The sequence below is a fragment of the Melitaea cinxia genome, chromosome 5, assembly GCF_905220565.1.
Source record: "Melitaea cinxia chromosome 5, ilMelCinx1.1, whole genome shotgun sequence".
NCBI lineage: Eukaryota > Metazoa > Arthropoda > Insecta > Lepidoptera > Nymphalidae > Melitaea > Melitaea cinxia.
The window spans coordinates 15,056,193-15,080,261 of NC_059398.1; positions in this window are offsets into that span (position 1 = coordinate 15,056,193).

The window sequence follows — 24,069 nt, forward strand, 5'->3', positions numbered from 1 at the left end:
GCGTGGTGGATTAAGGCTCTGATCTATTTCCTACATAGGAAAAGAGACCTTATATATATATATCTAAAACATATTTCTAAATCAAAATAAGTAATTTTGTCATAATTACGTTGAGTAGTCTGAAGGAGATTGAAATATAAATTTTAAAAAATATTTACTTGACTTATTTAAAGTACTTATCGTCCCTTTTTAACAATTTCAGTTATCTCTATATCTATTTATTTATTTAAATTTTAATCCATTAAAATGAAAAGAAAAAATATCTTTTCTTTTATATAAACTTACGATAATATTTAGATGAACATAAAACCATTAAGTTTTCAGAGCCAGTCTTGTCAAAAATTCGTTCATAGCTATCGAACGATTCGTTCAACAAAAATATTATCAAAATAGTAATTAACAATTGAAAACCTAAGTATATACTTAAGTTTACACAACAATGTTGAATTAAGTCTACAAATTTATTTATAGTATGGCAATTTGTACAGCATTTTTATTAAATTTTTAATGAATCACTAAAGAAATAAATATGGCGTATACTCTAAATATGTTTGTAAAAATTGCAATGACCTCGATTTACGAATAAAAAGTAGCTCGTCTCAGTTTATATGGTGCCGTTATACGTATTTGGTTTCACCTTCGTTTTATTAATTCCTTGATCGAACATTTTGAATACATATTGGTTAAACACATTGTCGATAAAAAACTTATGAGCGGGAAACACAATTATCACGCTGCACTCAGAACTGCTTCCGTATAAATTTATTTAAAAATCGAAAAAAACTTTTTATACTTACATCACAGGAAAGTACTTATTTTTTTATTACAAAGCTATACTATCAAAAGTATAAAGTACTCTTAGATTGCATAAATAAATTGAATAATAATATATAGTATTTATTTAAAAAAAAAAAAAAAACAAAGTTTATTTGATTAACGGAATCTTTTAGCATTAAATTAATTATTTTTTTTTTTACTAAACAACCTTATTTGTATTAAATAATAGGACAGGTCATAGGATATAACAGAACTACACCAATTAAGGTATAGAAGCGCGTGTTACAGAGTATTATGACGTTTATTATACATATATATACGAGAGATTATTAAGTTTTTAATTACGCGAATTAAAGTGTAGTGAAATCGTACATAAGCATGTGGTAGCATGCAAGAAGTACATATACAAACCGCGCTTCAAAAGGTGGTATTCAGGAAGGCGGTAATTTTCTGGTGATGATGTTAATTGTAGCACTAATGGTTCAATGGGTGTTTAATAGACTTGATTACTATGTAATATTAAATCGTTATGAATATATAACATAAAAGCTAATGACTGGTAGCTCTGAGCAACATTAAAATAATGTTAGGCTTGATGAGAACAATGACCTAAGAAATATATATATATATATATAATAAGTGAATGTTTGTCTGTATGTCCTTTATAGAATCGTAAATTATACATTTGATCATGTCATGATCTTCAGCAAAGTCCCACAAAGGTTTGTGAATTGGTACGACCAATAAAAAAAACGAAGCAACGCGCGCAAGGGTCAGCTAGTTATAATATATAGTGATGTTTTAAGATGGTTTTTATGCAAAAGTTATAAAGAAAATATCATAATTATCATTAAAAATAATAAAGTTATGATATAACTCAACATTATTATAAACAACTTTAAATACGTCAATTAGGTCACTATTATCAAGAAAACGATATTCGAACCGGCTCCAACTTCACACATGACGTATAATTACGCAGACAGACGGACACAAATTTACTCCGTTCGTATTGAAACCTGTCGCGAGTGTAAGTAACTTGTAACACAAAGAATCCATAGTATTCCGAGTTTATAATTACAATAATTATAAGTTTCTTTAGTGACGAAATAAATATAGGTGGTATTTAATCGCTCTTTTAAAATTCACTTATCGTAGAAAGAATTAAAGTTTAAATTGCGGAAAAATACCGTTAATTAACGTAATATTTATTAATTTTGTCTATCATATAAGTTTTTTATATATACTGTAACTAGGTCGGTAAACAAGCGTACGGTTCACCTGATGGTAAGAGAATACCGTAGCCTATAGACACATCGCAAGTGCGTGGCCGACCCTATCCCCAATTCCCCAGGAGCTTTTGTTACCTTACTCACCAACAGGAACACAACACTGCTTGAAATCAGCATTATTTAGCTGTGATCTTCTGTAAGGTCGAGGTACTACCCCAGTCGGGCTGCACCATATTTTGAACAGGAATTTTCCTGCTGTGCCCTACCTCTGTTAATTAGTTACATATTTTAGCTTTATACATACAAACACATATTAAATTACTCCTTATAGACAATTGCTCATAAATCGAATTAATTGAATAAAATTTGAATTACAAAACAAAAATGAACGAAATATTTAATAAAAACACAACATAAATTATGACATGAATTGAATCTATAACTGGAAAGCTTATTTTAGGCGTACAAAATTGGATGCGGCGAGTTTTCCCATGAGGATTATACGAAAACGGAAGTCGGACAATATAAACAAACACGATGCACTGTTCGGTTACATTAAATAGGAAGTTTCATAACAAGTGTGCAATTTCACATAGCGCTGATCATGAACAAAATATAAATAACTAAACACTCTTTATGATATCACACTCGTACCGACGCTGTAGTATACGCTGGGCAAGTACCAAATGAATGAAACATTATAATATTTTTATTTATACCTAGATTTAGCATTTCTCAATACCTAGATTTTCTATATGCATATGATATTAGAACAATTACTACTAATTGTGTTCAAAAATATGATTGCGATGGGAATGTAAATATTAAAGCCCTTTCAAAATAAATTTGAAATAGGTCGTTACACATCTGCACTGCTAATGTCAGTGACCTTAACTGAGGAAGTCCATTCCTAGAAAGTCCTCGAATAGATATTTCTGAGCAGAATGTCAGGAAGCATGAGTTGCGATTATCAATATTGCAAATGCATCTGATTGTATCATGTTGCATCCTGGGATTATATTCTTGATTTAGAATAATTAAGTATTAAAAAAAAAACTAGTGGTCGCCCAGAGGTCGAAATTCGACCATAATTAAAAATTTAAACTAAAAAAAAACCAAAAAGTAATGAAAATGAAGAACTTTTCTCTAAATTTTTCAATTTGGCTACAGACTGACAATCGACGAAAGAGCATATAATATGTGTGTGTGTGTCAAACACATGGTAGTGTGTGTAATGTTTTTTTAATGATTTATAATAATTAAAAAAAATATGATTGATTGCAATAAATATTTTATTATATATACCTAACTATATGCTATAGTAGTATAAAAATGTCTTACTATACTTTAGAATACTTTAAACAGATAGTCGATATGTGTAGGTGTTCAATATTAAAAAAAATTACATTTTATTTGATGAGTTTAAGAGAGATAAAACTGCAATACGAGCTCACTAAAACGCCGTACTTGTCTTCATATCGGATTCATTATTACCTTACTGCAGGTTACCACTGGCTATTGTATTGAATGAAAACGATAAAACATAACGTCTCTTGAGTTAAAAATAACATATGAATGGCCAGTATTCCCCAGGGAAAGACATTAAAAAACAAATAAAATGACCATTTGGACATTCAAATGTCGCGGTTCTTGTTCAGAGCTATTATAGTTTATTCATGTTTTTATATCGTATGAATTTTTCTCCTGCCGTATAGGACTCGACCAAGCCAAATATGTATAACGATGGAAATAGCAATAATTAATTCACAGAAATGTTCGTTTCTAAGGAATAATTATAAGAACTGAAATTGTAGCTGTCGACTTGTAAAAAGTTGCGAGCGAAACGAATATTAAATGTCGGAATGATATTCAAAAATGATCTTTATGGTAGTCCGTTTAAAGTACAAAGTAGGTTTGTATTTATTGCTCCATGAATATTGTCACTCCAAGCTACTTCTTGACCATTACTCATCAACGTGTCGCGTTTTTAATGAATTATTGGCGACGAGAATATTATGTAGTTACGCGATATACATTTCAAGGTTAGACGACAATACTGTATACTACTATGCTCTTAGAGCTTTTCTTTATATAATTACTTTTATGACGAGTCCGTTACCTTATTAACACATAATAAATTTTATTTACTTCATTTTAATGTATTTAAATAAACGCGACTATTTTGAGCACTTAAGCGTTATTTTTTTAATGTTGATAAAGATAAGTTATATTACGCAAAATGGCAGTTGAAACGATTGTATCAACAAGTGTTACAATTATGTGTTTTTATTAAATGACATTGTAATTACAGTACTATGACACAAAATAAAAGATTGATACATTATGACGGCTGATTCTAAATCATATAACAATCCAACATAAAAAACTTTGATGAAATCGTAACTGTTCTCTGTCTCTGTCTCGTGTATTTCATAAATATATAGCAAATTAAATTAAAAAATTGTAATTACTATGTATTTACAAATTGATAAATGTGTGCATGTATGAGTCTCAAAGTGTGTGTATGTGAATACATTAAAAACACGCTATAAAAACAGTATACCATAAAACAGTAGCCCATAGTGTTTAGGCTGGGCTATCGGCAAAAAAAAAATTAAAATTATACAGATAAAAAATATTTATGCAACAGGCGATTTATTAATCATTTAAGTAAAAAAAATGCCTGTAGGATAAGCATAATATAAACAAACACGAACATGAATGACTTATTATAAAAAGCATACGCCTTTTTGGAGCCTATGGATGTTTAAATCAATCTCAATAAAAAAAGGAACAAACTTCATTTAGTAGTAGACAACAAAGATTTTTATTATTAATTATCCTTATGTGACTTCATCGATTAAGTAGTAACGTTAGTAGACACTTAGTCATGTGGCAACAGTACATACCCGTAAATAATAACTGATTCAAACAAGAATAATTTTGGACTGCTACAAAAACACTAATGCGTCGTACCTGCACATATCATAAAACTGTCACAGTTTTATATCTTTAGAACTTGTCTGACTGACGATTGAAATTTTCCCAGAATACCTGCCTACTGATATGGCAGACAAAAATAAAAATAACTCAATTATTAATTTTGTCATTTCTAGCTAGATCTTAACAAATGCGAATCAATAAATATTACAGCAATATAGATCCACATATAATAGTATCCATCGTCTGTTGGTTTGACTAATTTTCTGATTTATTTACATTTGAAGGAACTAAAAAAAAAAAAAATTAATAGTGCGGCGCTGTGACTATCAACATGCGGGCACAACCTAAAAAATTGGCTAGTTTTTAATTTTTATTTTTAAAATGCATGACTATATTTTATCTGGAGGTTTACATCTAAAACGTACATCAACCAATGTCTATCTTTTGATAGTGGATATCTTTTGATAATGAATGTCTTTTGATTTGAATTAGCTTGAGATATTATTTGCTGAAAAAAATAAATAATAATTTAATACAAGTAGTCAACGCAACTTGTAGCAGGATTCATTTTGTTTTTTTAATCATGACATTTAAACAGTAACTGTGTCACAAGAAAAACTTGGAGGGCGCATTAAAAATTATCAAGGCTTTAAATTTACATGATTATTTCATTTATATAACTTGTCGATACTGTTTTTTTTTTGGTAGTGTTTTTATGTACTAGGAAGCTTTTAAAGTAATTGCGCATATTTATATTTGAAACTGGGTGATTCTAGCGGTTTTAGCAGCGTTTTATGATGTTTTTTTTTCTTTTATTTGCTAGTTGATAACTTAAAATTTTTCTAAACATACTTCTACACGTCTTAGTTAAAGGCTGTTACTTAAAATAGTAATCAGAGTTCTTAAATTGTTATGGCAGAGTGGTTATGGCTGCTGGACTAGCAACAAATATTTATATTGCCCATTCAGATGACATATTGAGTTTAGGGCGTTTGTATTTGTGTTGTGCTTATTTCTGAACCCCAGAATATTTCTATAAAGTGAAGGCCGTCGAGTGGAAGGTGTTTATTTATTTACACGTAATGTAAATAGATTATTTATTTTGTAGATGATATATGAGATATGCGCTACATATTAATTTTATGGTCACTTTTGCGTACTTTTGGCACTCCGCAGCAAGGTAATATTTTATGATTCAGAGATACGGCTATCATTTTTCATAAGTCTGCCAAGAGAGATATGGAATATTACAGACGTTCCTGTTCGTGTTTCAAAGTATGAGATGCACATAAAACTTTATAGACACACCTTATTTATTATACCTATAACAATCTTAAGAAGAAGAAAAAATAGGGTTGTGTCATATAAGTAATATATTTTGTTCAAAAAAATTAATTCTTTATTACTTTACGTATTTTAAACCCAACTTAGAAGAAAACTAAATAACGAATTTATTTACTATGAAAATTATTTACATATGGGTTTTGTAAGATATGATTTTTTATAATAAATAAATTACTTGTGAATAAATATATTTAAATAGCTATTTGTCCATTCGCTTTCAAGAATCGTGTCAGATTAAGCTACAAATTTTCTCTTATTTAGAAGAAACCCTTACGCAGCTGACATTAGGTTTTTGTGTTTTCTTTTGTATTAAAATTTCGTATTCATACAGTTAAATAAAATTACGTGTTAGAGAAATAAATACTAATTTTCGATTGCTATAGAACGGGGTCGGACCAATAATAATAACAATTTTATGGTCATAGCCGCTGATTAAATGGTTACATCACTCCCATCGTTATGTGCATGGTAAATAGAATCAATTTCTTCCAATACATGTATCATACATTTATATACAATATAATCAATGGATTTGTTAGTGTGTGTATATCCTATCATATTTTATATCTAAAATGTACTGTTCGTTTAAAAAAACATCAAATGAGTAAGCCCAGTAAAACTTACGAGGTAGCACACATAAAACATAAGTCGAATTATGAAACTCCTCCTTTTTTTAAGTCAGATAAAAAACCAAATAAGCGGATTCAAAACAACAAACTCTTTACATTTCTCACAATCATATTCTAATTAATATGACATGTGTATTTGCACTCGTACGTGAAACACGCGAACGCTATTGTATTCAATGACTAAGTCAATGAATTAAGCTAAAAAACGAAACTCAAGTTTCGGTTGTTGATTCCACTACAATAAACGTTACTCTCAACTAACCGTAGCGGCAAAAAATCACGATTTTAACAAAGTATTTGTAAATGTTCTTGTCTTAAGATTTGCAACGGTAGACGGATGACGTCACAGCACCACGTGTTTGGTAATGGACGTATTGTTTTAGACGCTAATCACATGCTAAATGCAACAGACTTAGATCATGTGTTTACAATGTTTGGTTAGATCTTCTTCAATGAATACCTATGTTAATCTGATAGTATTTATAAATCTGATCGTATTTATATAAATACGATTTAGAGCCATTTAAATCGGGAATTATACTTGAAGTGACGTGAATAAACACGATAATGTATAGTCTAAGATCCGAACTAGACGTAATCTTCGCCCATCTGCTTAATGGATCAAAATTAAATAATTATCTTCTTTAGTATGTTAAAGATAAATCGTGAAAGGGTTGGCTGGAAAATTCCTGGCCAGGCTATATTATATTCGGCAACCGCCATTCAAACCAGACTTTTAGCAGGCAACCCTATGTCATCGTATTCAAAATAAAACAGCGGTCACTTTGCTGTAAGATTTGTTTATTAAACATTTGGTTGAAAGTAAGTAGAACAATCAAATATATAATTATTAATATACCCGTTAGTACCTGTTAGCCCAGTAGTTATGTCAGGAAAATAATAGACAAACTGATGTTGCATTTTCTACAGGCTTCGAAACTGTCGGTAGGTATTATATGTATTCTTTAAGCCCGTAGGTGCATTTTTAAATAGGAACATTGCATTTTTAACTAGGAATTTTCGGTTAGCATGATCAGCGATTTTTTTTCTATGAGTATGAGATATTTATGCCTCCAACTCCACCACATTTTTTGCAAACGTATTACGAACGTAACGTGTCACGTCATTTAAGGAAATATACCTAATCATGTGGTCATCAGTAGTATGTCCTAATACATGATACAAAACATATTTTTTGTAGATATACTATTATATTCAAGTTTATTCCTATACAATAAAACCAATGGAATTGTTAGATTTAGAAAACCAATGGATTTATTAAAATGACACTCAGATAATTTTAGTAGACTTATGTATAAAGCTTCAAGTATCACTTAAAGAAGCGTAGTATAAGCGACTGTCTAAGCTAACTGATAAATATCAAATATTGTCACAAATAACTACCGCGAGGAAAGTCAATTTTCAGGATAAGCCATACAAATAGATATCAGATACAATATGTCGATAGATGACGTTCATTGTTTATTGTTTATTAGAGCTCTATACCGCGTCTTCGTAATCTATGAATCGAGGGTTATTGTCAATATCTATGTATCGCTTCTCGGGTAGATCTGTATGAGTTGTTGTTCGTTTAGTTTTCTTATTTCTAGCATTTCCAAGATTTTTGAAGTTATACTTCTTTTTGGCGCGTTTGGGAAAAATGAAAAAAGAATGTTTAATGATAATGTTTAATGAAATGAAAAAGCAATTATGTATAAGATGTGCGCGCACACCGTCACGAAAAACCGAAAACCTAAAGTCAACTAGTCAACGAAGAAAAAATTAGCAACGTCAAGTTAGCTAGCCAATTAATGCGCACGCACACCGTCATAAAAAACGGACACCCTCAAGTTAGCTAGCCAATGAAGTACTTACGTGCGTACATAAAGTACACACACACTTTTTTTAAAAACTTGCTTATTTGGTGAAATTTCCTAACCCTTTACTCAATACATAAGTATGTACCTATCTATACCATATATTCTTATGTATGCAAAAATCAACTACTAAATAAAATAAAGAGCACGACCATGAAAAAAAAAACGAAATATCATAATCGTTCATTATAAATTGATTACTGAAGCGAATTAATAAAACCAGCTAAATGGTAGAGTAAAATCGAAGGTAATGACATAATGAGGGTGCTACTCGTAAATCATGCGAAAACGTTCAAAATACATTAAAACAAGCCGTTTTAACACCTCCGCATAAACCGTGTATTATAAATATATCACGTAATCGCTCTGCACCCGGTTTTACGACCTCGTTACCCATAAACGGTCAATTATGAAGCGACGATGAAGTTTTTACCCAGTTTTTCGGTATAATCAACTCGTTGACAATCAGACTTGAACCGAGCTGAAAGTGTGACGGTATTTCCTAGATAACATTATAATTACGAATGCGTTCAATTACAAACTAATTTGAATTTATAATTAGACAGTTTGTTAGTTGATCGAGGTGACTCCAATTTTATAGTGCGATAAAATGATCTCAATAATTTGTTAAATACCTATTTATTTATTTATTTTATTATATTTAAATACATCTGTGACGAGTTAAACAACCTACCTATTTTTTATATAGTGTAATATAATATCAATAAAAATAAGCATATTAATATCTGATAAACTAACTATCGGTATATTCGATACATTAATTAACAATTAACACTATTTTTTACAAATGAGTATGAATTATTCAAGCGGATGAAAAAAAAATAGCTTATGACAAATCGACGGACATGACTACCTCGCAGTGAAATCCGATAACGGTACGTACTGATCGTTCTAGTCTCTAGAATATTGTACAAAAAACTATAAAAAACATAAAATCTTAATAAGGTCTTTATCTTTGTGTAGACGTAAATACTAGTTCCGTATAAAATATTAAAAAAAAAAAACAGGAAAAAATACCAGCAGAACTGACGATGTTTTAATTTGAGGCTACATCGAACATTAAGAGATAATTGTAGAGTGTAAAGTAATAAAATTTAAATAAGTATATTTTTGTTGCTGTAAACAATAGGTAACGGTATGAAACAAATAGCTGTTTGAACACATCGAACGCTCTTAGATAACAAGACAATACAAATAGATGTTCTGCGTTACATCAGACAACGGAAGCGTTACGGAACAGTTCTTAACTCGTCCAGAAATAGTTTGAAAACTTACACAAAATTGAATTTATAATTTTTATTATATATGTGTAGAGAAAGAAGATATAACTGACTGTAAGAATCGAACTGGATTCATGATTATAGTAATTGTTATTTTTATTAGTAGCAGATAATTTTCTTGAGGTCTTTAAACGGGGACATTAAAACTTTAACTTCTTGTAATATAGTACCGGGTTGTCTTTCATTTCCATTATAATAAACACTAGACTGTGCCAAACGGTTTTACCAGCTTGACTTTGTGGCAAAAACGTACGAAAATAGAATATAGCACATTCCTCGGTAAATGGACTACACGACACAAAAATATTTTTTCTATTCGAACCAGTAGTTCCTGCTATTAGCGCATTCTAAAAAAAAAAAAACAAAAAAAAAACAAACTTCAGCCTTATAATATGAGTATAGACATACATGAATTAATAATCTTGTTGACAAGATATGAATATTCCGTAAAGTCAGTATAGTTAAAATCAAGCTAAAATAATGTATTGAAGAAATAGATACTTTTAATAACATAAATGTGAATAAAAATCATTAATATTCACATTTTTTTATATTTACGCATTGACGAGTTTTTTTTTAATTTCCCGATGTAAAAGACGGGTGTTAAAACTCTTAGTAAATAATATTGAAGAGGAAATCACCAGCAGCTGTCGTTTCCTCAACAGCACGTACACTTTCATGCTAGATTGACTACTGACGGTCACCGATACGATGACGCGTGTATTAAAATATCAGACACTATTTACATACAGGATAAAAATAAACCTATTATTTTTTATTTATTTTTACGCACGTGCCATAACTAGTTTTTTCTATGTACAGACGTACAGTTTTATAGTCTGTTTTCGTGAAAACAAATTCAATCTTTAAAATATATTTATTTAAGTAGGTTTCAAAGCACTTTTGATCAAATATAAGGGGTCTAAAACATCGGAATTTATTACATTGATGTCTTTGTACATAGCTGTAACATCGTTCAATATAATTATATATTTTTACTACGATTATTATCATAAAAGTTTTTAGTCTTGAGTTTATTATATATTTATTAATGGAGGTCATTTAAAATTTACAATATCTACAAAAACACGTACATGTATATACGAGTATACCTCTAAGAACATTCTAGCACATGTTTACAAAGCGTTCGAGAAACAAACAAAAACAAAATGTATATAAAAGAATAGCTTCGTCATGTACTCTCCACCGAGTACGATGACTCGAACACCGGTTGCACAATGATCGTTTGAATTGTTAATTACTGCGTATTAAAACCAACTGAAACGATTGAAGAATACCGTTTATTGATAAAACTGTTACGTTTCGTTGCGTTTTTAACATAATAAACTTTATACATATAATAAAGTTATTTTATTTAATGTGCTCATTTCAGGAGTTAGTAATCATTATAGCCTATACAGTTCACTGCTGGACATAGGCCTCCACAAGTCCACGCCAAAAACAACGTGAACTCATGTGTTTTGCCCATAGTCACCACGCTGGGCAGGCGGGTTGGTGACCGCAGGGCTGGCTTTGTCGCACCGAAGACGCTGCTGCCCGTCTTCGGCCTGTGTATTTCAAAGCCAGCAGTTGGATGGTTATCCCGCCACCGGTCGGCTTTTTAAGTTCTAAGGTGGTAGTGGAACTGTGTTATCCGTTAGTCGCACGGGAAGAGAGGGAGTGGCTATATTCTTTAGTACCGTAGCCACACAGTACAGGAGTTAGTAGTAGGAGTTAGTAAGTAAACAACTATTTGAAAATATTTCTTTTGTTTTTTGTTTGTTGTTATCTCGTTGTTGTTTTTTTTTTTTTGTTGATAATCTTTTTAAAAAAGATTTGATACTATAATCACGGTACAACATACTTCTGTATACTCGTTAAATAATTTTACAGAAATAATATGTCATCGTTTCGAAATTTCGAGTACCTAAATATTATTTTATTATTTAGCACTATACACTAATGTGTACATGTAAATTTAACAGAATTAACCACAAAAGCTTGCAATACGATGAAAAAATAGACATAACTCAAGCGTCAACGTTGATCCACAACTCCCTCGCACATAATAAAAGCCTTTACATACGAGGTTGAATGAACCGAGTAACTATAGATCATTAGCGACACTCAAATGGCCTATTCAATGAGCGCGGTCCGCGCACGCAAGAAAGTATGGAAATTTCGAAAAAATAGCTCTTGAATAGACCACATCAATCACCCGGGACGCGTTGAAAAGGCAACGTTGCATCAACACTTTCACTAACACTGCTTACTGTCATTATCATAAATCATGGGTTTCGTATCAAACCGCAGTCGTTTCGCGGTGAAATTCAAGGTTATGACTATATAATAGCATAGCCTATAAACAGCTTTAACAATCTTATTCAAGTTGCGATTAGTTGTATGAGCTCTTGCGGAGTACAGACTACGAAGTACTGACACAGATTACTAAATAATTATGATACTGAGTTTAATATAGTTCAAAATTCAAAATTAAGATTTCTTTTCATTTTCACTAATTATGAAATTTCTTATATTCAAAAACCTTTTGAAATTTTGTCCTAAAATTAAATATGCCATTATAAGACATAAATAGTTTAAATACATTGTCAGTACGAGTTTAGCATTTTTAGTTCTAAAGCTAATTTTATATAGTATATATAAACATATATAAATATATAACAAACTTTAGAAAGTCACTGTGATTTCTGAACTTTTGCTACTAACAATATACAAATAAATATTTACATTAATTATGAATCAAATTTGTAGTCTATTAGCAGTCAATAGAAAGTTCACTTAGAGATAAAGAACCCACGTAGAGACGTGGGCTGTAAGTGTTAAAGATTAGAAACTAAATAGAAAAAATAAAGTGTAATTAGTAGTAGTGAAGTTATCAAAACGGTCTTTTAAACTGTATAAAAAATACCAGAACATTATGCATAGTTGTGCGTGATACAGTTTGCGTGTGTTGACTTAACTGTTATATTTATGTAAGACACGCAATAAGATCGCCATGTACGCACAGTGTGATGATATTTCGCAGATTTCGAGAAATTTATGTTAACAATAAGGTTTTCAACGCACGTCAGTTCGTTTATAATTTGTTATAATTCGACAAATGAGATCTATTTTGAGGTTTATTTGAAATGTTCCAGAATATATATATAAAGAATATATTATATTCAGGGACAAGCAAATATATTTGATTATCGACGAATGTAAATAAATTCAGCGATATTTTCCGTTCCTCAACGATAATAAATTAACTTAACGTATCTTTTTATATTGATGAAAGATTTTTTCCCTTCTATCTTATTTATTTGTTTACCCCAACATGTTTTACATGTTTCATAAAAAATGTACTTAACAAAATTTTTGAATATATTATTATGATAACAACCTTAGTACGTGTTACATACGATAACACCAAGAGTCCTACTACTGAAAGGACGGAAATAAAGTTTTACAAGTCATTGGCTAGATAAACATAAGAAAATATGATTAAAAGTTTTAAGATTAAGTATAAACAACAAGTTTTACTACAAATCAAAAACCTGATATTTTTGTCTATGAATGTACAACTTAATTTGCATTACACTATTTATTGTCACTAATGAATAGTAATCACATGTCAGTCGAAGTTATTAGCATCGAAATATAGTCTTAGCACCTCCGAGTAAACATCATCATTCGTGGATCATCGATGATTCTTGTACAATGAATCACAGCCTTAAGTCGATTCTCTATCAAGAATATAGCTACATATAGCTCGATCTCTCTCTACATATTTACAACTCTATTTGTCTTGAGAATTATATCCATGAATAGAATTACAACTTTATCAAATATTTAACTTGACTATAATTCTATATTTTTTTAAGGTTGAATATATTGCTGTGTCGCGGATATGGAAGCACAAACACTTAAACCATGCCCAATATTTGGATCTTTGTATTACTTTTTTTTATTCGTCATGACTTGGAATTGAACTAGTTACCGCAGGCGCAACATCCATTTTCTGTGGCCACTGTCTTCCTTTCGTTAAATCGGGTGCATTAATTTATGTCAGCAACACAAAACTAACATAGCATCAAAAAATTATATCCCCAGTACAGCGTAATCCTTATATTAAGTATTGGATTTAAAATGGACAAAGAAGAAACTTGAGTTGTATTTAGTTTTATTAGTCATGTCGACAAATCAAGTGACGTGTTACCAAACCCATTCAACGTAACAGTGGGCACGTCGACGGATATTTTAAAAGCATTTTCTATTCTTAGTTTTAGGTTTAACTATCTATGCATTGAAAATTTTAATATACGTATCCAATCACCAGCAAAAACGCCAATTATACACACTTATAAACACAACACTTAAAATATTTGTAAACATTTCAAACACGTGAGTGAACAAACATTTTGTTACAAAATTCAATTAAAGTTATTTTTGATTAGACCTGCATTTTTAATCGAGACCAAAGTCAGAATTTCTTCTCAAAACTTCGAAGTTGAACATAGTTACCCGAAACAAGAAAAAGTATTTATCAGTATGCTGTTAAAAACAGTGCGAGATTATTTAAACGTAAAGGTGTAAATTGTGTCATAAAAGTGTTAAAAAAATTAAATAAGCGTTTTATTTCATATACCTATAATAATAAATAATTGTTACAATTCGAAAAAATAATTGACATTTTAAATAAATTAAAAACTTGTGTCTTTTATTAATTTGTTCGACATGTATTGTACATTAATTTCTATATCGGATGACAGATGTAATTAATTAAAATTATATCAAGTACCAACAACGTCGAAAGTTCCACAATTTAAAAAAAATTCTCACACATTTTATATGTCTTTACTGTAATACCTTTTATATTGAACAAAAGAAACGATAAAGACCAAAAATAATAAGGTCGTGAATATTTAATGCACCTTAAAACGATAATAATTCACAATAAGATTTCAATTGTATGAGTCATAAAATTCAGTTATTTCAAAAACAATTTATCGAATAAGTCGACCTCAATTATCATAGCACAGAAACCTTAAAGGGCACACAATCATGAAATTACTGATACAAATAAGTTTCAAATTACATCTTGCGGTTATTTCATCACAAATTGACAATTACCGTGCCCCCATCGTGACTGCATTGCAAACACTAATCACGCACCTACTTTAAACATTTCTCTCTTACAAGCGTGTACATTGTAGTTGGACAAAAAAATCAATTAATATTTTCACTTAAATTATGATTATTTTATGTATCTGAAATAAGTTATTAAATGATTTTCTGGTAGTTATAATTTTTTTATACAATGCATTTTTTAATTATATATGCAAATAAAAATTTCTTCTAAAAACAATAAAAGAGATTTAGGGCATTTACCTTAATATTATTTCAAAAATTAGATTAATAATGACACGAAGTTTTCGTTTTAATACTCGTTTCTTTGATCTTGACTTTATTCTGGCATTTCTAAAAGTTGGCATATTTCGTACTCTTGCGTAATTCTTAATCGAAGACACCAGGAAACCGGCAATCGGCGATGTTTATAAAACAAAGACCGTCTGCTTTTTTATTATAGATCAAAACAGACTCCGCTTATGCTTATATGAAACGAATGTTAATTTTACGGTTTGATTTTATTCAATTATACCTTTATACTACCGTGAGTTTATAAGTTAAATACTTTTTTAAATGAAAAACTAATCAGCGACGATCCCATTGAAGAATAGAAATGTGAACTTTTTACATCGATTCAGTAATTACAAGTGATTACCGATATAATGACTAGTGGTGTTAATATGAGTTTTTTTTTTTATTATAGTGATTAGTTTCACTACTACGCCATCATAAATTGATTATTATACTGTTACGAGATTATCATAACACGATTTTAATTGCACAATTTCATTGCAGATTGCATAGAATTCATCAATACTGATTTATAGGCTGTTTTTTTGTTTAAATGCCATATTTTCATTAAATAAGACTGCATTTAGGTACTAAAATTAAGAGCAATTATAAACGAAAATATAATTTATTACGATATACTTAGAATTAATAAAATAGGCTATGTAGAATTTCTAAAAATAAAAGTAGCTAAGTTCCATTTTGTTTGATAAATATTTAAGACTGACTGTTTTTTAAAACTTGCATTGTTTTAATTTCCTTTAACAGAAATTAAGAAGGACCAAGATACTACATAAAGAGCACAACTCTATGGAAATGGCCATAAACAACTCCACGTGTATCAGTTATATTAAAATCAGTACAATCGAAACGGAATCGAAAAGTTAAGAGAAACAAAATAAAGATTATACAATAATGTATAAGAAAAAGATTTACGTACGAGATCTACTCGGATAAATGCGACCAATTGGATGTTTGAGATACCTTTTAAATAAATGTGAACACAATCGCCGGTAAAAGGAGATCACTTTGGGCGCAAGTCACTGCAGACAATGGGCAGTGTGTCCAGAAATTAAATAAAGTGTGCCACAAGTCAAAAACATTAGCGAATAATAATCATCTACTAATATTGGTAATCACCATAAGAATATTTATTTATTTGAAGATATATATTTTTAAGACTTTTTTTATATATCCCCATCCTTGTCTTGAAATTGGTTCTCCTAGATTCAGTAAAGTTATAATTTTAATATTTTAAACTCTACATCAAAGTTTTTCTTGGGGAAGAAAATGTACAAGTGTTTGACCTTTGTATTATTATTATTATATCTATAAGTATATTGTAGATGCTTGGAATACTTTTATAGTAAAGGTATGTGGGTCAATATCGTTCAACAATACTTCTAAGGCACGTTGAACGTAATATTCAATCGGGCATAAAGATTGTATAAAATATCTGAGACGTTCTACAATCTATGTTTAAGCGACTTCTGTTCAAAATATGCACAATATATGGATATCGATGATGCTATGTTGTTAATAATTATATTTTTCTATAAATTTGTTGAGTTTTATCTTATAATAAATAGCTTTGAACTAGTTCCTAATAGTTTCAGTTTACAAAAGGTTAAAGAGATAAAGTTTATTTCGTAAGAAATACGATGAATTAATTTCATAACGAAATAGGTTAACCGGTTAAATATTGAAAACATTACACAGATAGTTACAAACATATTTTAGGAGGTCAGATATTAGTATCAACTACTTATTAGTAATTATATTATTTTATGTAATATAAAATGAAATCAAAGGCAAACCGCTCTCGGTTCATCACTTGACATACATCCGACTCAGTTCCGATAGCACGATAGCGCACAGCTGTTACGACACAACGGCGATACGATCAGACTTTCGAGATGTTTTGGCCGAAGCTCGGTTAGATAACAAAAAGTTCGCTTACGTAAACTCACGTTTATCATCGGGCTTTCTTTGAGATCGAATATAAATCACGATACAGGTATCGTAGTTATAATAACAATATTTATTTTGCGTAATTGTCGGTTTGTTTGACAACATGAGTATGTTATTATGACGTCTCGCATGATTTGATGTGAAGTACGTTTACGTCTTATTTCACACGGATAACTTCTTAAGCGGCGAAGCAGATACAGTTACATAAAATATTGAGTGTGTTTTTGTAAGATTCAAATCTTTTAAAGTATGGAATTAATTTTATTACAAAAATATTATATACTAATTTTTTAGATAGCAGTGATTCTTTTATTAGTTAATAATAAATAATGAAAGTGCTGAACAATTTAATACTCTGCACTGATTAGTACTGATAAATGGACAACTAGCGGTTCTCATTTTTAATAATTTTAATGTAAAAAATAAATAAGGTAAGGAACTTAATGCGTGTGTGATAGCCTTAAAGGTAAATGCCGACTAATATGGCTATTTTTTTATCAATCCACAGCTGGACATAGGCCTCCACAAGTTCGCGCCACAAATGGCGTGAACTAACGGGTGTTGCCCTAGTCACCACGCTGGGCAGGCGGGTAGGTGACCGCAGGGCTGGCTTTGTCGTACCGAGGACGCTGCTGCCCGTCTTCGACCTTGTATTTTTCAAAGCCAGCAATTGGATAGTTATCCCGCCATCGGCTTTTTAAGTTCCAAGGTGGTAGTGGAACTGTGTTATCGCTAATTGAGCACTTTGTACTATTAAAACTGATCTAAAATAATCGACGTTATCGAAAATAGCATACATAAAAGAAAGCAGCCGAATTCTTATCTTGTTCGACGTAAGTTCAATAAAAAGAAAAAGAGAAATATTTCACAACAAACTATGAGAAAGTGAAACTATGAGATCGACTTAGTTCCAATGAATAAACTATAATATTAGTCCATGTTGCGTCATCGATGGTGACTGGTGACGATACAGAGAACTAATTTGAGGTCGTGACCGCTGACGAAAGCGATGCCGATTCTTTTTAGGAAAATACTTAGTAAACAACCAGTTAATTATGTATGTGACGAACATAGAATAGGATTAATAATATATATTATTACTAACTGACTCCGTAGACATTGGTTTGCTATTTATGTCATTAACCCCCTTAATCCGTCCCCATATAACTTAGAGGTATGAAAAATAGATGTTGGCCGATTCTCAGACCTACCCGATACCCACACAAAATTTCATAAAAATATGTCCACCAATTTCAGAGGAGTATTTTAACTAACATTGTAACACGAGAATTTGATATACAAGATAATATTCTGACAGTTTAATCGAATCTAAAATCAGATTATCTTAATCTGACATTGTTAATGGGTTCAAGCACACCATTAGCATTTTGATATACATTCTCGAAAATGTAAAACACCTAATGAATATACTAACGATTTTTAAAAGCTGTCTCAGTAGAGAGAAGAGATAAGATCTAAAAGTAATTTATATAGCGTTGGTAATTATGTAACACTAACATTAAGATCAAAAGCTAAAACAGAAAGTAAAATAACAAAAAAACAATTAATAAAACCATACACGGCAAGGTTGTAATGTCATATGAAAAATAGTTTGAAAGTAACTGAGCGGCGTACAGGAGCCGATCGTGAGTCACGCGTGGTTTCAGTAATACGAACATGTTAATTATTGTGACTGGCGTGGCTTTTACGTTTATTCACATAATTGTACATCACGCTTAACGCACTTTGTCTATTGTGAAACACGTTTAGTAGATGATATGCGTTAAATTATCTCATAAAATAACTTTAGCGTTATTATTAACGAGCATATATTAAACCTAGAAACTTGTTTGGTATAAGTAATCAAGCGCCAATTTTGGATCAGGTTTGGTTCTTTTAAGTCTCATCAAACATCATACAATATTGCCGAAATATAATAAGTTTATACAGTATAGTAAAACAGGTGATAAGAAGAAAAGCTTTAAATGTTACTCTTTCTAGTTTTTTTATTAATTTAACTGTTCCCAAACTGGCTGTGATAAAACGGATTGATTCGTTACTTATTTATTTTTAGTATTGTCGAATAATAAAAGCTTCATATTTATAAAAATTACATACATTATTGATGTACATATTTTATATCGAAAGCTTTTATTTCGACGCTCATCACAACAACTCGTAAGCAAATAAGACGTCAATTTGTGTGGAGTGATGTACGAGTAACTAAACGAATTAAATGATCCATCAAGCACGGTATCGTGTAGTAGTACGCGCGTTATCTATTTTATTAATGTATTCCGATAAACCATTATATAGAAGCTAAAGGTTGAAAGATATCACAGTGGGTTACGGATTAACATAACGCTACATTCATTCAAGATGTATTTAGGTGAGCTCTATTACAGTTAGATTCGAATTGATTCAAACATTCGTAGTTTTGACATTTTAAAATGTTAAATTTTTTCTTATCTATATACACAATTAAGTCGAAGAGTTTGAATGTTGAAAATCTATTTCACAACCGAGTCCATTTTATAATTTACGTGATATATCTATATCTAGATATATACAGACACGCTATAAATAAATTAGGAATTGGAGGGGAAATTGCATTACAACAGCAACATAATAATAAAAGGAATTATGTTGGCATAAGTACAATCCATTAATATCAATTTAAAAAACTTAATTTTAAATTAATCATCAATTTAAATAGTAAGTTTTTTACAATTTAAGAACGATGAACCTTAAAGATATTGTGAGATAAAGTTAGCCTTACGAAATGTCAAATATAAAGGGTGATAATTTCCGACGTCTCAAATGGTTTAAAGGCTACAATATCCTCAGACCTTTATCCAGACGTGGGAAAGATTTAGCCTAATATAATAGAGATAGATTTCATATACCTATTGTTATTGTTATAAAGGTTAAATGTACAACGATTAATTATATTAAATATTTACTACAGTATAATAGCTTTAATTCAAAAGTTTTTCAAAGTTGACACTTCAAATGTTAGCAATGCCAGCCCGGATAATACACCTGCGATAGTCGGTTTCACGATTCACGAATCTTATTTACTAGGCAAAATCAGTTTCATTTTTCCAAAGGACTTTAAAATTTCTTTGACTTAATAAAAATTTCATAATTAAATCAATATAAATAAACTTAAATCCACTTTAGAACGCCTTTTCTATTGAGACTATAGAGTCCAGTTTACAATTTTGTCTCACTAATTGTTAAGCAAGCTTACAATTTGCCTGATGGTAAGCGGTTGCCTAAATCTCTACATCTCCTATATCGGGAGCATCACAAGCGCTTTGCCGACCCTACATCTTTTCACAGGAACAAACCACTACATGGGAGCAGCATTAATTCACTTTGGTCTTCTGACAGGTTAATAATGTACTTCCTCAGTGAGGTTGCTCCAAATTTAAGCAAGATACTTCCCGTTGAACCCTATAATTATACATTTGGTTTTTTACTATAGAAAGATCAATCGTAATAATACGTAAGTAAGTCTGTACCAATATCTAAATCTTCGACAGCGAATACCCTTTGAAAGTAGGTAAAGCGGATTATTCCTACGCTGTAACAGACGATCCATTGTGTTGTCAGTTTGCACTGTTTGCTGTTATTTCCCTGTGATAAATATGCGCGGACGCATCGCAGGCGCTTACAGACAAGATTTTGGTGCGAAAACGTTAAAGAGTTAATGCAACTTCCATCAATTGGTTATTTACTTTGAAAGGGAATATTCTAGGTTTATTCAAGTTGATTTACTATTTATTAAAGTCTGTGTCTAAAGTAATTTGTTTAGTTTTATTAGTGAATAGAAAGTTAGTTATCAACGTCGATATTTTACGAATACTAAACATGAAATCGGTATTAGGAAAATGTAAACTAACAAGCGAATAAGCCAGTCGAAAAATTTCTTCGATCTGTAAGTAATAGAACTAAATCAACTACAATACGTCAAATAAAACAAAAACACAACATTTACAAATCTGTATCGTATCTGATATAACTCTGAGCTCGGCTTGATGAACGGTGCGCACGCGACCACGCGCCGGTTGCGCTTGCTCACGATTTGGGTCAAGGCAGCCAGGACTGCACCGAGACGATTGGTACAAATTGCCGTTTAGTTTATCAATATGCATTTTGTGTGTGACCTAAAACTGAAAGTGCTACTTATATTGTTACAAATGGACCTGATGACAGCAAAGAAGACGCAACCTGTCTCGAGGAACAAGGCGTCAATTGAAAGCGCTATTGCAAAATTTAATAGATAACGTAAACTTTGAAGAAGATTATTTTAGAATATTCCTAACACCATTGATAAAATTAAGTGACGAATAAATTATAAATGAAGTAAGAGTTAAAACATTTTCTCGTTTAATCTTTGAATGTATTAAAACCTACGTGTTAAACCGTGTACTACCTAACTATATGTTACAATCAAATGTTATTTTTAACATGTAAGCCATAATAGCTATGATTACAATAATGTATACTTAAAAAAAATTACAGAGTATAAAGCTTGAATAAGGTCGATCTCATTAGAAGGTCAGTCTAAGATACTTCGTGTCCCAACTCTCACCTTGTTCTAAAAACATTATAAGTTAACTCATATGTTCGAAAAAATTACATTGTATCTTATAATTTATTATTATTAACATTCAAAATTGCTTTCGTGTAACACAAATGGTAACTTAACGGTTTTTTTGTTGATACATGGAGGTTGAGTAGTTATTACTTAACTAGAACTTTCTACCAAAACTAAACACAAAATATTAATAGTTCTTTACGAATATAAGTGGAAAACATAAAATGTTTGAAGTGTATGAAATACGATATCCCGCTTCCTTTCCTATAATAAAATCGGATGTTTAACTTATACAAAGCATTCTATTAGATATTACGAGTTTCGTTCATATTGTAACATTTGTATCTGAATTTGCTTTATATATTATAACCTCATGAATAATAGCAAGGAAAAAATATTTGTAATTTTTCTTAGGCCTTTTCTCGAGTTCTGCCTTTCATTTGTATTTCAAAAGCTAATACTTTGCACGGACGGTTTATTTACAGTTAAACATCTTAATGTCTCAATTATGTTGTGAAAATATTCTAGTGTCGATAGCCTTTTATAAATATTTCAAATGTTGTTTCCAGAAAGTATTCTGCTTTATACTCTCAAGGTTTTCGTTGGTATTTTAAGTTCTTAAAAAAGCTTACTTACATATATTTATGTGGGTAGAATACAGTTGAATTTTTATTAATGTGTTACCCACACATGAGGGAATCCTAAACATTTTAAGCACCGACACGGTAAATCGGAAATGCAGGTTCGATCCTTGCTGGAACGGTCGATTTTTGATATGATATTAAAAATGCTTACAGTTTAATTACTTTCTTATTGAACCACGCATTTCTTTAAAAATACTTCTTGTTGGATTTATTACCTAGCGAGATCTTCGTTAGTTAAACAATTATAGTCTTATATAGGAAGTAACGAGTAGGGATAACATAGATATTACCGCTAAGCTACTATTGTAAGTAAATTTCAAATTTTAATTAATAAAAATATGCAGTGGCGCAAGTTCCCTGTAATTTCGAAAGTCACTCTTCCGTGGGAATAGACAACAGGTGATGTATCAACATGTGCAGTCACGCTAGTGAACACATTCAATAGCTATGCCAGAGGACCTAAGTACGTTTTAATTGGACTATATACTGTTCCTAAGTATTTTGTATTTATTTACATTCTGTTTGTTATATGATTTAAGTTTGATATAATAGATGCAAACTCGTTCGAAGAGGTAGATTTAAAAAACATGAAAATATTCCAGCCATGCCGAAAATAGGCCAAAACATATATATATATATATATATATATATAATAAGTAACTTAAAGTTTTTATTCTATATCTCCTAATATTATTATCAGTCTAGACTGATTAGATTATAAAAGTATTTTTGCAAAAATAAATAATACGGTGCAAATATAAAAATCAAAGAGACTTCTTTTTGATAAAGATATTTATAATATAAAATATTGTAATAACTGACAGGAACAGAGCAGTAACAAAACTCATTATACTGCAAATTATTTAAGGCATATGACAGCAGAGCAATAGCCCTAAATATCGACATCTGAAAAGTCCTCAACGCGAATAAAACCGCGAGAGGCGTCTAGTTTTACATATACCACAAACAAAGACATATATGAACGGATGTACACACATTCCAGTGCTCAGACGGAGGGTGTGCGTCGGACTGTGTCCCCCGCGAGAGACGACGGCCAAATGTTACGTCGAATTTACCTTCGTTGTATAATCATGATAAAATTGTTACGGCATTGCGATGGAATGATAAGGGTCTCGGTCTTGTAATTTATTATTCGTTTTTTTTTTACACTATTTTAATATTAATTTTAAATCTTCATTACAGACAACAACAATTTTTCTACGTGAATTATTTAGCGCCCATAAGACTCTTTACAAAAAAATATAATTTTGGTCATTTATAGATACTTTTTTTAAAAGGAAAACGAATGCAATGGTAATCTTTCAAT